This window comes from Felis catus, chromosome B2, assembly GCF_018350175.1.
Source record: "Felis catus isolate Fca126 chromosome B2, F.catus_Fca126_mat1.0, whole genome shotgun sequence".
NCBI lineage: Eukaryota > Metazoa > Chordata > Mammalia > Carnivora > Felidae > Felis > Felis catus.
The window spans coordinates 67865159-67882453 of NC_058372.1; the positions used below are offsets into that span (position 1 = coordinate 67865159).

The 17295-nt window shown below is 37.8% G+C and overlaps 1 protein-coding gene and 1 pseudogene across 1 annotated transcript in view; one reads left to right on the plus strand and one right to left on the minus strand.

Annotated features, from left to right (window-relative positions):
* Positions 1-2257, plus strand: part of LOC101098793 — a 99242-nt pseudogene extending 96985 nt beyond the window's left edge.
* The window catches only part of FILIP1 (filamin A interacting protein 1), a 273424-nt gene that overhangs the window by 226232 nt on the left and 29897 nt on the right, over positions 1-17295 (minus strand). The gene's annotated exons all lie outside the window — the stretch shown is intronic.

The following is a 17295-nucleotide window of genomic DNA, read 5'->3' on the forward strand; positions in this document are numbered from 1 at the left end:
AAAGGATCTATAAAGTTGCATGGGTACTACATTTTTTTTTAAGTTTTAATTTATTTTCTTTGACAGAGAGAGACAGCAAGTGTGGTAGGGGCAGAAAGAGCAAGAAAGAGAGAATCCCAAGCAGGCTCCATGCTGGAGCCCAATGTGGGGCTTGATCTCACAAACCATAAGATCATGACCTGAGCCAAAACCAAGAGTTGAATATTCAACCAACTGAGCCATCCAGGCACCCCGGTTTTGACATTTTTATGTCAAGCAGATACCTATATATCATGACCTATTTATATAATATATATATACACACATATATACATATATAATATACATATATATATACATATATAATGCAAAGAGGTCTAGCCAAAAAGTTGTTAGGAAAATAAATTTTTTATACATTTTTTTAGTGTTTATTTAAATTTTTTTATGTTTATTTATTTTTGAGAGAGAGAGAGAGTGTGTGTGAGCAGGGGGAGGGCAGAGAGAGAGGTAAACACAAAATCTGAAGTGGGATCCAGTCTCTGAGCTGTCAGCATAGAGCCCGTCATGGGGCCCGAACTCACAAACAATGAGATCATGACCTGAGCTGAAGTCTGATGCTAAACCGACTGAGCCACCCAGGCATCCCTTTAATGTTTATTTATTTTTCAGAAAGAGAGAGAGAGTGAGAGACAGAATGCAAGTGGGGAGGGGCAGAAAGAAAAGCAGACACAGAATCTGAAGCAGGCTCCAGGCTCCAAGCTGTCAGCACAGAGCGTGATGCAGTGCTTGAACTCACAAGCTGTGAGATCATGACCTGAACTGAATTTGGATGCTTAACCACCTGAACCACCCAGGAGCACTAAAATAAATTTTTTTTTAATATTCAAATAATCAAAAAAAGGCAGACAAGGAAGAACAGAGGAATAATAGAGAACACAAACAGAAAATAATAAAATAGCATCCCTAAGTCCAACCACATCAATAATTACATTAACTGTTAATGAACTAAATACTCCAATTAAAAGGCACAGATTGCTAAAATGAATAAAAAAGTAAGACCCAACAATCTTCTGTCTACAGGAGATACACATTAAATATAAAGGCACAGGTTGAAAGGAAATGGAAGGAAAAGATATGCCATACAAATAATAATCATGAGAAGACTAGAGTGGCTATATTAATATTGGACAAAATAGACTTCAAAAAGCATCCCACCGGAGAACAAGGAAGGTGGAGTCACCTCTGCTTTCACTGGAACAAGCACTTTTGGTACAGAGGAAAGTGCTCAGAAAGAAAAACAGTGACAGACATAGTGTCAAAAACTGTGTGCTGCTGTAGGTGAATTTAGTTGAGCCAAGGGGATGTGAAGAAGCTATCAGTGGCATCTACTACAAAGTGAATGAATAAATCAATTAATAAATAGTGGTCTCATAGCCATTGCAGTATACAATGAGTTGTATAGAGACAGTGCTGTGGAAAGTGAGAGCCAGACAGGCACCTGGTGACTCTGTGCCTCATTGAGGAAAATAAACATGGACAGAGGAGATCCTTAGAAGCCAAGAGGCAACTGTCATCATGTGCATTTTTTTATATGAAACTTATTTTCAAATTGGTTTCCATACAACACCCAGTGCTCATCCCAACAGGTGCCCTCCTCAATGCCCATCATGTGCATTATTTATGCAAACTCTGGGGGGAGCACAAGAAGAAGAACCCAGATGCTTCAGTCAGCTTCTCAGAGTTTCTAAGAAGTGCTCAGAGAGGTGGAAGACTATGTCTGCTAAACAGAAAGAAAAGTTAAAGACATGAAAAAGGCAGACAAGGCCCATTACAAAAGAGAAATGAAAACTTATTACCCGCCCCCCTTACAGAGGAAACAAAAAAGAATTTCAAGGATCCCAAGGCACCCAAGAGGTCTCCTCTGGCCTTTTTCTTGTTTTGTTCTGAGAATCACCCCAAAATCAAAGGAGAACATCCTGGCCTATCCATTGGTGACATTGGTGACATTGCAAAGAGACTGGGAGAGATGTGGAATAATAACACTGCAACAGATGACGAGCAGCCTTACGAAAAGAAGGCTGCTAAGCTGAAGAAAACTATAGAAAAGATATTGCTTCATACTGAGCTAAAAGAAAACCTGATGCAGCAGCAAAAATGGAAGTCATCAAGACCAAAAAAAGTGAGAAGAAAGAAAAGGAGAAAGACAAGGAAGATGAAGGAGATGAGGAGAAAGAAGATGAAAGAAAATGCAGATGAAGAAGATGATGATGATGAATAAGTTGGTTCTAGTGCAGTTTTTTTTTTCTTGTCTACAAAACAATTAACCCCCTTGTACACAACTAATACCTTTTAAAGAAAAAAAATTGAAATGTAAGGCTGTGTAAGATTTGTTTTTAAACTGTACAGTGTCCTTTTTTGTATAGTTAACACACTACCAAGTGTGTCTTTAGGTAGCCCTGTTCTGGATGTATTTCCAGTAACCACTAACTTTGTCTGGTACAGTACAGGGGTTAAAATCGGTATGGAAATTTATGGGGCGCCTGGGTGGCTCAGTCGATTAAGTGTCCGACTTCAGCTCAGGTCACCATCTTGCGGCCCGGGAGTTTGAGCCCCGCGTGGGGCTCTGGGCTGATGGCTCAGAGCCTGGAGCCTGCTTCCGATTCTGTGTCTCCCTCTCTCTCTGCCCCTCCCCCGTTCATGCTCTGTCTCTGTCTCAAAAATAAATAAACGTTAAAAAAAATTTTTTTTTAAATCGGTATGGAAATTTAAAGCAGGTTCTTACTGGTACATGGTAGAAACTACTTATGTAGGAGGATGGTAGTTTTTTGATCTTCAGCTGTCTCTGATGCAGCTTATGTGAAATAATTGTTGTTCTATTAACTGAATACCACTTTGTAATTACAAAAAAAAATGTTGCAGCTATTTTGTTGACATTCTGAATGTTTCTAAATAAATACAAATTTTTATTAAGAGAAAAATAATGGTCTCAGCAAAATAAGATAAACAGAAAACTTTTCTGCTACAAACTTTTAGAAATAGTAGACAAGTGTAATAAACATTTTTTAATGCACAGTCAAGTTCCACAAAAAAGGACCAGAAACAAAAAATCCAAGTGGCAATCAAATGACCTGATGCTACAGCTACAGGGAAGGGAAGGAAATTTGCAGGTGGACAAGAATAGATTTTACAACTCAGCAGGGTCTTGACTTAATTGATTGACAGAAAAAGTCCAGGTCCCATAGTTACAAGATGGTCTCCTTTCTACTAACAGACATTCTTGACCTCTCATTCATTCTTTAAAGCCCTACCCAATTGGGAAAAGATTCTGTGTCTGTCATGTTTCTTTCTATTATAAGCAATGAAAACTGAGTTGCGAATGGGGAAAAGTGAGCGAGGAGGAAGAGGGAATTCCTGACTATGTAAATGAGACTTAAGGCCTTCTTTCTGGATTCCACACTCAAATGATGTCAATATGACCTGTTCTTGATCCATCTCTCAACTTTTCTTTCCTGTATGTTGCTTTCTACATGGAGATTTATTCCACCTCATAGCAAGATGGCAATCAGCATCTTTAAGCTTACTGTTCTACTGCTTCTTGTCCAACAAATAAGAAAGCTTCTTTTTCACTGTAGACAAACAAAACTTCTGACTCTGTTTAGTGTAAATGGGCGACATGCCCATTCCTAAACCAATCACCTCAGAGATGTAATATTTTGGGGGAAGGGAGAATGCAATATTTTGATTTTCCAGTTAAATCATATTCCCACTCCTAGAACACAGGATGGAATCACCCACTTAAGCTATTGTAGGAGATACTTTGGTACCCCCTTGTCCCTCTTCTTATTTCATTTTCAGCTGTGATAGAAACTTCTGTGCATGCTGAATCCACCCCTCCTCAACCACCAGCCCCATGTTTCTCTACTTTTCTGCCCACTGCTTTCTAAAGTTTGAAAAGTTTGCTCAATCCACACACAGGCACAGGCCAAAAGGGCAGAGGAATTAATGTCCCTGGTAGCAACATTCAATCAATCAGAGATGAGGATAGAAAATAATTACAGATATTACAAACCTCCAGTTCCCCAACTTTCTATCCACTTGGGACAGGTCAAGCCTTACCATCTACTCTAAAGAAATTCCTAAGAGTTTCCTCTTCCTAAGACACTTTCTGGCCAGAGTGCCAAAAGGTGACAAAACTTGGATACTGATTCAGCTCCTTTTTTTCCCCTCTCTTCCTTTTTTTTTTTTTCAAAAGTAATACAAGTTCTAGAGCGTCTGGGTGGCTCAGTCAATTGGGCATCCGACTTCGGCCCAGGTCATGATCTAGCAGTTAGTGAGTTCAAGCCCTGCACTGGGCTCTGTGCTGACAGCTCTGAGCCCAGAGCCTGCTTCAGATTCTGTGTCTCCCTCTCTCTCTGCCTCTCCCCTGCTTTCACTCTGTCTCACTTTCTGTCTCTCAAAAATAAATAAGCATTAAAAATTTTTGTAATAAAAAATTTTTAAAAAGTAATACAAGTTCAAATTCACCAACTCTTTATTCTTCTGAGAATTACTTCCACAAACAATACTCTGCCACCCATTTAGCTACTTGTACATCATGTACCGCCTCCCAAAGTTTCTGTCCTCCTCTCTGTCAGAATTAGTTTTGAGTACAAAGGCTCTATTCAGGTTACCTTGATTTTATTACCTTTTGATTAATATCCCCAACCAAAAGCTCCAAAGCAGTACAGTATAACATTATCTTCCATTCCCCTCTCCAACCTTAGACTTTATGTTGTATAGGATCCAGAGAATGACCATGAGCACAAACAGTACAGGAATTTGTATTGTTTTCTTAACCAGTAGCCAACTTTAATCTATTCAAGAATCTCTTTCACCTACCCCAAAACATTCTATACTTCCTTTGTTTAGTTAAAATCCCTCTGTAAGAAAAATGAACTATTGGGACCTCATGAAGATAAAAAGCTTCTGCACTGCAAAGGAAACAACAAAACTAAAAGGCAACCGACAGAATGGGCAAAGATATTTGCAAATGACATATCGGACAAAGGGCTAGTATCCAAAATCTATAAAGAACTCACCAAACTCCACACCCGAAAAACAAATAATCCAGTGAAGAAATGGGCAGAAGACATAAATAGACACTTCTCTAAAGAAGACATCCAGATAGTTAACAGGCACATGAAAAGATGCTCAACGTCACTCCTCATCAGGGAAATACAAATCAAAACCACACTCAGATATGACCTCACACCAGTCAGAGTGGCTAAAATGAACAAATCAGGAGACTATAGGTGCTGGAGAGGATGTGGAGAAACAGGAACCCTCTTGCACTGTTGGTGGGAATGCAAACTGGTGCAGCCACTCTGGAAAACAGTGTGAAGTTTCCTCAAAAAATTAAAAATAGATCTACCCTATGACCCAGCAATAGCACTGCTAGGAATTTACCCAAGGGATACAGGAGTGCTGATGCATAGGGGCACTTGTACCCCAATGTTCATAGCAGCACTCTCAACAATAGCCAAATTATGGAAAGAGCCTAAATGTCCATCAACTGATGAATGGATAAAGAAGATGTGGTTTATATACACAATGGAGTACTACGTGGCAATGAGAAAGAATGAAATATGGTCTTTTGTAGCAACGTGGATGGAACTGGAGAGTGTGATTCTAAGTGAAATAAGTCATACAGAGAAAGACAGATACCATACGTTTTCACTTTTATGTGGATCCTGAGAAACTTAACAGAAGACCATGGGGGAGGGGAAGGAAAATAAAATAGAGGGAGGGAGGCAAAGCATAAGAGACTCTTAAAAACTGAGAATAAACTGAGGGTTGATGGGGGGGTGGGAGGGAGGGGAAAGTGGGTGATGGGCATTGAGGAGGGCACCTGTTGGGATGAGCACTGGGTGTTGTATGGAAACCAATTTGACAATAAATTTCATATTAAAAATTTTTTTAATAAATAAAATGAAAAATTATCTTTTTTCATGAAAAAATAAAAATAAAATAAAATAAAATAAAATAAAATAAAATAAAATAAAATAAAATAAAATAAAATCCCTCTGTAAGGAAACATTCCTGCTTCAAACGTGTTAATCTCCCTCTTTAACCAGAAAAATGTAAACAATCTCTTACGAAACATGTTCTTGCATCTTACATTTTCTGGATCATAGCCTAATCCATCAAATGTATGGGTATGTAAGCTTGTTAAGAACGACATATCTGTGCTGCCAGCTTTGGGACTAGATCAACTCAAGGTCCCAAAGAAGTTCCCACTGAGTATATTCCATCTGCTAACTTAAACACGCAAACTGCACCAAACTGCACGTCACTCCAATACCATGCTAATACCAGCATGGTTATATCTCATGTCTCAAAAGTTGACTTGTGCCCAGGTTTTTGTGTGTACTATCACAGGCACAGATGGCACTTTCCTCCTCCGACACTGCTAGATAATTCCTACTAAAGTCATTCCTTAGAATAAACTTCTTACCAGCATACAGCACAATTCCCGAACAATTACTTAAGACAAAAGAAACACTTTCTGGGTAAAGAGGATTGGGAGATATAGGCTTCCAGTTATGGAATGAATAAGTCATGGGAATAAAAGGTACAGCATAAGAAATACAGTCAATAATATTGTGATAGCATTATATGATAACAGATGGTAGCTACACTTGCAGAAAGCATAGCATGATGTATAAACTTGTCAAATCACTATGCTGTACACCTGAAACTACTGTAACATGCATCAACTATGCTCAAATAAAAAGAAAGAAAAAAAGGTTTTCTAATTCATTGTCCCAGCACATCGTGACAAAGGTAAAATCATGACTCTTGTGCAAATATGTACGATAAATATGTATCAAATATTTCACTTAACATTCTAATTAATGAGAGAATGATTAAGATGTTACAACCAGTTCAAAGGAGAAGCCAAAGAGCAGGCATCCATATAAGCAATCAAGAATGCTGAAATGGAGGCGCCTGGCTGGCTCAGTTGGTGGAGCATGCGACTCTTGATCTCAGGGCTGTGGCTTCGAGCCCTACGTTGAATGTAGAGATTACTTAAAAATAAAGTCTTTTTTTAAAAAATGCTAAAATGAATTCACTAATAGATGCAAAATTGACCTCTACTAGAAAAAAAAAATTTTTTTAAGTTTATTTTAATCACCCAGTACTCATCACAAGTGTATTCCTTAATTCCTACCACCTATTTGACTTATCCCCTCACCCACCTTCCCTCTGATAATCATTAGTTCGTTCTCTTTAGTTAAGAGTCTGTTTCTTGGTTTTTCTCTCTCTCTGTCTCTTTTTCCCCTTTGCTCATTTGTTTTCTTTCTGAAATTCCACACCAGTGAAATCATATGATATGTCAGCGTTATACTCTCTAGCTCCATCCATGTTGTTGAAAATGGCAAGATTTCATTCTTTTTTATGTCTGAGTAATATCCCACTGTGTGTATAAACCACACCTTCTTTATGCATTCATCAATTAACGGACACAGGGCCTGCTTCCATGTCTTGGCTATTGTAAATAATGCTGCTATAATGCTGCATCATAGGGATGCATGTATACCTTTAAATTAGTGTTACCCGTCTTCTTTGGGTAAATACCCACTAGTGTGATTGCTGGATCATAGGGTAGTTCTATTTTTAACTTTTTGGGACAACTCCATATAGTTTTCCAGAGTGCTTGCACCAGTGGGCATTCCCACCAACAGAGCAAGAAGGGTTTTTTTGTTTTGTTTTGTTTTTCTTCCACATCCTCACCAACATCTGTTGTTTCTTGTGTTTTTTATTTTAACCATTCTGACAGGGGTGAGGTGATAGCTCATTGTTGTTTTGATTTGTATTTCCCTGATGATAAGTGATGTTGAGCATCTTTTCATGTGTCAGCCATCTGTCATTTTTTTTAATTTTATTTTTTATTTTTTAAAATTTACATCCAAATTGGTTAGCATATAGTGAAACAATGATTTCAGGAGTCGATTCCTTGATGTCCCTTACCCATTTAGCCCATCCCCCCTCCCGCAACCCCTCCAACAACCCTCAGTTTGTTCTCCATATTTATGAGTCTCTTTTGTTTTGTCCCCCTCCCTGTTTTTACATTATTTTTGTTTCCCTTCCCTTATGTTCATCTGTTTTGTCTCTTAAAGTCCTCATATGAGTGAAGTCATATGATTTGTGTCTTTCTCTGACTAATTTCACTTAGCATAATACCCTCCAGTTCCATCCACATAGTTGTAAATGGCAAGATTTCATTCTTTTTGATTGCCAAGTAATCAAAAAGATGTGTGTGTGTGTGTGTGTGTGTGTATATATATATATATATATATATATATATATATATATATATACCACATCTTCCTTATCCATTCATCCATCGATGGACATTTGGGCTCTTTCCATATTTTGGCTATTGTTGATAGTGCTGCTATAAACATGGGGGTGCATGTGTCCCTTCAAAACAGCACACCTGTATCCCGTGGGTAAATGCCTAGTAGTGCAATTGCTGGGTTGTAGGGTAGTTCTATTATTAGTTTTTTGAGGAACCTCCATACTGTTTTCCAGAGTAGCTGCACCAGCTTGCATTCCCACATCCATATGTCTTCTTTGGAGAAACATCTGTTCATGTCTTCTTCCCATTTTTTAATTGGATTTTTTGGATTTGGGGTATTGGGTTTTATAAGTTCTTTATATATTTTGGATACTAAACCTTTTATCAGATATGTCATTTAAAAATATCTTCTCCCATTCCACAGGTTGCTTTTTGGTTTTGCTGATCATTTCCTTCACTGTGCAGAAGCTTTTTATTTTGATGTAGTCCGAATAGTTTACTTTTGCTTTTGCTTCCCTTGTGTCAGGTGACTTATCTAGGAAAAAGTTGCTATGGCTAATGTCAGAGAAATTACTGCCTGTGCTCTTTTCTAGGATTTTCATGGTTTCAGGTCTCAAAATTAGGTCTTTAATCCATTTTGAATTTATTTTTGTGTATGGTGTAATAAAGTGGTCCAGGTTCATTCTTTTGCATGTTGCAGTTTTCCCAACACCATTAGTTGAAGAGACTGTCTTTTTCCCATTGGATATTCTTTCCTGCCTTATCAAAGATTAATTGGCCATATAATTGTGAGTTTATTTCTGGGTTCTATACTCTGTTGATCTATATGTCTATTTTCATGCCAATACCATACTGTTTTGATTACTACAGCTTTGTAATATAACTTGAAGTCCAGAATTGTGATGCTTCCAGCTTTTTCTTTTTCAAAATTGCTTTGGCTATTCAGGATCTTTTGTGGTTCCATACAAATTTTAAGATTGTTTGTTCTGGTTGTGTGAAAAATGCTAGTGGTATGTTGGAAGGGATTGCATTAAATCTGTAGATTGCTTTGTGTAGTATAGACTTTTTAACAATATTTTTCTTCAAATCCATGAGCATGGGACATCTTGCTATGTCTTTGTATCATCTTCAGTTTCTTTCACCAGTGTTGTATAGTTTTCAAAATACAGGTCTTTCAACTCTTTAGTTAGGTTTATTCCTAAGTATCTTATTATTTTTGGAGCAATTGTAAATGGGATTATTTTCTTAATTTCTCTTTCTGATGCTTCATTATTGGTGTATAGAAATGCAACAGATTTTTTAACATTTATTTTGTATCCTGCGACTTTACTGAATTCATTTATCAATTCTAGCAGTTTTTTGGGTAGAGTCTTTTGGGTTTGCTAGATATAGTACCATGACATCTGAAAAAAGTGAAAGTTTTACGTATTCCTTACCAATTTGGTTGCATTTTGTTTCTTTTTGTTGTCTGATTTCTGTGGCTAGGACTTCCAGTACTATGTTGAATAAAAGTGCTGAGAATGGACATCCTTGTCTTGTTCCTGACCTTAGGGGAAAGGGTCACAGTTTTTCCCTATTGAGGATGATGTTACCTATAGGTTTTTCCTATATGGCCTTTGTTACATGGAGGGTTTTTATCAAGAATGGATGTTGTACTTTGTCAAATGCTTTTCTGAGTCTATTGAAATGATCATATGGTTCTTATCCTTTCTCTTATTGATGTGACATCTTGTTTGATTGACTTGAAACTATTGAACCACCTTTGCAACCCAGGAATAAATCCTACTTAATTGTGGTGAATAATTATTTTATTAATTTTATTAAATTTTTAAATAGTTTTTTATTATTGGATTCAGTTTGCTAATATTTTGTGGAGGATTTTTGTTATTTACATTCATCACAGATAATGGACTGTAGTTCCCTTTTTTGTGGTGTCTTTATCTGGTTTTGGTATCGGGGTGATACTGGCCTCATAGAATGAATTTGGAAGTTTTCCTTCCCTTTCTACTATTTGGGATAGTATGAGGAGAATAGATATTAACTCTTCTTTAAATGTTTTGTAGAATTCATCTGTGAAGCCATCTGGTCCTGGGCTTTTGTTTGTTGGGAGTTTTTTGATTACTGATTCAATTTCTTTGCTGGTAATCAGTTTGTTCAAATTTTCTATTTCTTGCTGTCTCAGTTTTGGTAAGTTATACATTTCTAGGATTTTATCCATTTCTTCTAGTTGTCCAATTTGTTGGCATATAGTTTTTTTTGTAATATTCTCTTATAATTGTTTAGATTTCTGTGATGTTTGTTGTTACTTCTCCCCTCTTATTTGTGATTTAAAAAATACATTTGAATTACTGTTTTCTACAATTGCAGAGTTGTGAAATCGCTCATTTAAAGAAAATAAAAGGTGGGGGTGCCTGGGTGGCTCAGTTGGTTAAGTATCCAACTCTTGATTTCAGCTCAGATCATGATCTCATGGTTTGTGGGTTCAAGCTATGCATGGGGCTCTGCACTGACAGCATGGAGCCTGCTTGGGATTCTCTCTCTCTCTCTCTCTCTCTCTCTCTGCCCCTCCCCTGTGCTCACCCTCTCCCTCTCTCTCAAAATAGATAAATAAACACTATTAAAAAAAGAAAAGGTGAAAAACCCTGTAGAAAAAGATAACTTGGGAAGGTACACTAGACAACACCCAGTATTTATTGAAAATAAACCCAGTAATCTCTTTTTTTTTTGCCCAATTCAAAGATTTTCTCTAACGATCTCCCTTACGCCCTTTATAATCATAATAATCTCAAAATTTATTTTTGTAGACATAAAAAAGAGCTAGTCTCAGTAGTTTTGGCTTAATTATTTATAAAGATGCAACAAGTATTAATTAACCATACAGGCCTCCTTGAGATTGCTTCACAAATCTGTAGTCATATGGTATTGAACAGTACTAAGACCACCACATTAACTTCTGCCTGGAAGTTTTCATAAGGAATCTTGAATTGAACTTCTAAAAGCCTCTCTTTTGCTATCCTGAAACTATGAAACAAAGCCCAGGAAATTTTTTTTTTTACCACATTACACCTGCAATATCTATGAGTTCGGTAAATCTCTTTCTTGAGGTCCCAAATATTATCTTAGGTTCCTGGCCTAAGTAACCTTCCTTATCAACTATGACTTAGGATACTATAAACTAGGCACAAAGCTAAGTTTCCTTGGAGGGTTTTGTAGGCATTTCTTCCATAAATAAAGTTAACTTATTTTCCTTAAAGTGGCTTATCATACTTGATTAAGTAAGCATTATTCTCAAAAATGACATTCTAGCTAGGGCCTTTGTTGCATAATTTGTCTAATTATATTCTGGTAAAGAAGAGGATGGGGGTGACTGCCTGGCTTATTTGGTAGAACATGTGGCTATTGAGCTCAGGGTCATGAGGGTCAAGCCCCAAGTTGAGCATGGAGCCTACCTAAAAAAAAGAAAAAGAAGAGGATAGTCTTCTTCTTTTTTTTTCTAAGTATGGTCGTTTATTTATTTATTTATTTTTAAGTAATCTCTGTGCCTAATATGGGGCTCGAACTCATGACCCCAAGATCAAAAGTCACGTATTCTACCAACTGAGACAGCCATGCACTCCAAGAGAATAGATTCTTATCAAATACATGCAAACAATATTCTTCCATGAAAAGGAGATTCAGTAAAGTTTTTATTGCATTTTTTAACCTTATTATATTTTTTGGTGGGGGAGGATATAAGTCATATATATGCTATTTCAAAATATACGATTCAGCAGCTCTGGATATTCACAAAGTTGTGCAACCATCACCACCATCTAATTCCATAATACTTTCATCACTCCAAAAAGAAACACCTTATCTATTAGTACTTGCTCTCCTTTTCCCTCACCTCCAGCCCCTGGCAACAACTAATCTGCTTCTGTTTCTAAATATTGCCTATTTTGTACATTTTATATAAATTGAATCATATAATATGTAGCTTGCTCTGTCTGACTTTACCATAATATTTACCATAATATTTTCAAAGTTCATCTTGTAGCATGAATCCATATTTCCTTTTCATGTAGCTGAATATACCATTGCATAGATATACTACATTTTGCCTATCCATTCATCAATTAATGGGCATTTAGGCTGTTTCTACTTTTTCACTATTATGAATAACACTGTTATGAATACCTGTACCCAAGTGTTTGTATGTACAGTTGTCTTCATTTCTCTTGGGTATATACCTAGGGGTAGAATTTCCAGGTCATTTGATACCTCTATGTTTAGCTTTTCAAGGAATTTCCAAACTGTTTTCCAATGATGCACCATTTCACATTCCCACCAGCAGAGCATGATGGTTCCAATTCCTCTATATCATCACCAACACTTGTCATTATCTGTCTTTTTTATTATATCCAGTGAGTATGAAGTGGTACCTTATAGTAAATCTGATTTGCATTTCCCCAATATTGATGTTGATCATATTGAACACCTTTAATTGCCATTTATATATCAAATTTGGAGAAATATCTGTCTATTCAGATCTTTTGTCTATTTTTAATTGGGTTGTCTTTTTATTGTTGAGTTGTAAGAAAATTTTTATACTCTGGATAATTAGACCTTTATCAGATGTATGATTTACAAATATTTTCTCCCTTTCTTTGGATTGTCTTTTCACTTTTTTGGGTCCTTGAAATCACAATCAGTTTTAATTTTGATAAACTCCAACTTAGGTACTTTTTCTTTTATTGCTTGTGTTTTTGATGTCATATCTAAGAAACCATTGCCTAATCCAAAGTCATAAAGATTTATACCTATGTTTTCTTCTACTAGTCTTATAGTTTTAGTTCTCAGTAAGTTTTTAATTCAAATAGGGTGTTCATAAGAATCAGATATCATTTTTAAATATTTCATTTCATTTAATTTACAACAGCACAACCTAATAAATTATGAATTAGAGATAGGGCTAACCCTATCTCTAAGAAGAGAGATAAAGAGTTCCCTCCTATGTCCAGTAAGTAGAACATGAAAACAATGATATTCTATTATTTCATTTAAAAATAAAATTTCTCATTTGAGGGGAGGAAGATGGCGGCGTAGGAGGACTCTGGGCTCACCGCGTCCTGGTGACCACTTAGATTCCACCTACACCTGCCTAAATAACCCAGAAAACCACCAGAAGACTAGCAGAACGGATTCTCTGGAGCCAAGTGCAGATGAGAGGCCCACAGAAGAAGGTAGGAAGGGCGGAGAGGTGGTGCGTGCTACATGGACTGACGGGAGGGAGCCAGGGCGGAGGGGTAGCCCGCCAGCCAAGCAGAATCCCCAAGTGTGGCTGGCAAAAGTGGAAGGGTCAGACGGAGTGTGTTCGGACAGCAAGCGGGACTTAACATCTGGAAGGTTATAAGTTAACAGCTCTGCTCCGAGAGTGGGAGGGCTGGAGGACAACGGGAGGGAGAGTTGTTGAGCCCCGGATGACAGAGCTCAGCTTGGCGGGGAACAAAGGTGCTCGCCAGTGCCATCTCCTTTGCCCATCCCCCAGCCAAAATCCCAAAGGGAACCAGTTCCTGCCAGGGAACTTGCTTGCACCTCGCAAACACCCAACGCCGTGCTTCTGCGGATCCATCCATCTGGCAGGTCTGACTCACTCCCGGTGCCGCAGGGCCCCTCCTGAAGCGGATCACCAAAGGAAAAGTGAGCTGAGCCTGCCCCTCCGGCCCCTGTGCACCTTGCCCATCCACCCCAGCTAATACGCCAGATCCTCAGCACCACAAGCCTGGCAGTGTGCAAGTAGCCCAGATGGGCCATGCCACCCTACAGTGAATCCCGCCCCTAGGAGAGGGAAAGAGAAGGCACACACCAGTCTGACTGTGGCCCCAGCGGTGAGCTGGGGGCAGACATCAGGTCTCACTGCGGCCCCGCCCACCAACGCAAGTTATTCAAGGCGGCAGAGGGGAAGTGCCCTGCAGTTCTATCCAAAATGACGAAACAGGAGAATTCCCCTCAAAAGAATCTCCAGGAAATAACAACAGCTAACGAACTGATCAAAAGGATTTAAACAATATAACAGAAAGTGAATTTAGAATAATAGTCATAAAATTAATTGCTAGGCTTGAAAACAGTGTAGAGGACAGCAAAGCATCTATTGCTACAGAGATCAAGGGACTAAGGAGCAGTCACGAGGAGCTAAAAAAATGCTATAAATAAACTGCAAAATAAAATGGAGATGACCACAGCTCGGATTGAGAGGCAGAGGAGAGAATAGGTGAACTAGAAGATAAAATTATGGAAAAAGAGGAAGCTGAGAAAAAGAGAGATAAAAAAATCCAGGAGTATGAGGGGAAAATTAGAGAACTAAGTGATGCCGAAAGAGAAATAATCTATGCATAATTGGTATTCCAGAGAGGAAGAGAGAGGGAAAGGTGCTGAAGGGGTACTTGAAGAAATAATAGCTGAGAACTTCCCTGATCTGGGGAAGGAAAAAGGCATTGAAATCCAAGAGGCACAGAGAACTCCCTTCAGACATAACTTGAATCGATCATTTGCATGACATATCATAGTGAAACTGGCAAAATACAAGGATAAAGAGAAAATTCTGAAAGCAGCTAGGGATAAACATGTTCTAACGTATAAAGAGAGACCTATAAGACTCGTGACCGATCTCTCTACTGAAACTTGGCAGGCCACAAAGGAATGGCAGGAAATCTTCAATGTGGTGAACAGAAAAAATATGCAGCTGAGAATCCTTTATCCAGCAAGTCTGTTCATTTAGAATAGAAGGAGAGATAAAGGGCTTCCCAAACAAACAAAAACTGAAGGAATTCGTCACCACTAAACCATCCCTACAGGAGATCCTAAGGGGGATCCTGTGAGACAAAGTACCAGAGACATCGCTACAAGCACGAAACCTACAGACATCACAATGACTCTAAACCCATATCTATAATAACACTGAACGTAAATGGACTAAATGTGCCAACCAAAAGACATAGGGTAACAGAATGGATAAAAAAATAAGACCCATCTATTTGCTGTCTACAAAAGACTCATTTTAGACCTGAGGACACCTTTAGATTGAGAGTGAGGGGATGGAGAACTATTTATCATGCAACTGGAAGTCAAAAGAAAGCTGGAGTAGCCATACTTATATCATAAAAACTAGGCTTTAAATTAAAGGCTGTAACAAGAGATGAAGAAGGGCATTATATAATAATTACAGGACCTATCCATCAAGAAGAACTAACAATTATAAATGTCTATGCACCAAATACAGGAGCAATTATATATATAATATATATATAAAACAATTACAAACATAAGCAACCTTATTGATAAGAATGTGGTAATTGCAGGGGACTTTAACACTCCACTTACAGAAATGGATAGATCATCTAAACACACGGTCAATAAAGAAACAAAGGCCCTGAATGATACATTGGATCAGACAGACTTGACAGATATATTTAGAACTCTGCATCCCAAAGCAACAGAATATACTTTCTTCTCGAGTGCACATGGAACATTCTCCGAGATAGATCACATACTGGGTCACAAAACAGCCCTTCATAAGTATACAAGAATTGAGATCATACCATGCATACTTTCAGACCACAATGCTATGAAGCTTGAAATCAACCACAGGAAAAAGTCTGGAAAACCTCCAACGCATGGAGGTTAAAGAACACCCTACTAACGAATGAGTGGGTCAACCAGGCAATTAGAGAAGAAATTAAGAAATATATGGAAACAAATGAAAATGAAAATACAACAATCCAAACGCTTTGGGATGCAGCGAAGGCAGTCCTGAGAGGAAAATACATTGCAATCCAGGCCTATCTCAAGAAACAAGAAAAATCCCAAATACAAAATCTAACAGCACACCTAAAGGAAATAGAAGCAGAACAGCAAAGACACCCTAAACCCAGCAGAAGAGAAATAAAAAAGATCAGAGCAGAAATAAACAATATAGAATCTATAAAAACTGTAGAGCATATCAATGAAACCAAGAGTTGTTTTTTTGAAAAAATAAACAAAATTGATAAACCTCTAGCCAGGCTTCTCAAAAAGAAAAGGGAGAGGACCCAAATAAATAAAATCATGAATGAAAATGGAATTATTACAACCAATCTCTCAGAGATACAAGCAATTATCAGGGAATACTATGAAAAATTATATGCCAACAAATTGGACAACCTGGAAGAAATGGACAAATTCCTAAACACCCACACACTTCCAAAACTCAATCAGGAGGAAATAGAAAGCTTGAACAGACCCATAACCAGTGAAGAAATTGAATCAGTTATCAAAAATCTCCCAACGAATAAGACTCCAGGACCAAATGGCTTCCCAGGGGAGTTCTACCAGACATTTAAAGCAGAGATAATACCTATCCTTCTCAAGCTATTCCAAAAAATAGAAAGGGAAGGAAAACTTCCAGACTCATTCTATGAAGCCAGTATTACTGGCTTCCTAAACCAGGAAGAGACCCAGTAAAAAAAGAGAACTACAGGTCAATATCCCTGATGAATATGGATGCAAAAATTCTCAATAAAATACTAGCAAATCGAAGTCAACAGCATAGAAAAAGAATTATTCACCACAATCAAGTGGGATTCATTCCTGGGATGCAGGGCTGGTTCAACATTCACAAATCAATCAACGTGATACATCACATTAATAAAAGAAAAGATAAGAACCATATGATCCTGTCAATCAATGCAGAAAAGGCATTTGACAAAATTCAGCAACATTTCTTAATAAAAACCCTCGAGAAAGTCGGGATAGAAGGAACATACTTAAACATCATAAAAGCCATTTATGAAAAGCCCACAGCTAACATCATCCTCAACAGGGAAAAACTGAGAGCTTTTTCCCTGAGATCAGGAACACGACAGGGATGTCCATTCTCACCACTGTTGTTTAACATAGTGTTAGAAGTTCTAGCATCAGCAATCAGACAACAAAAGGAAATCAAAGGCATCAAAATTGGC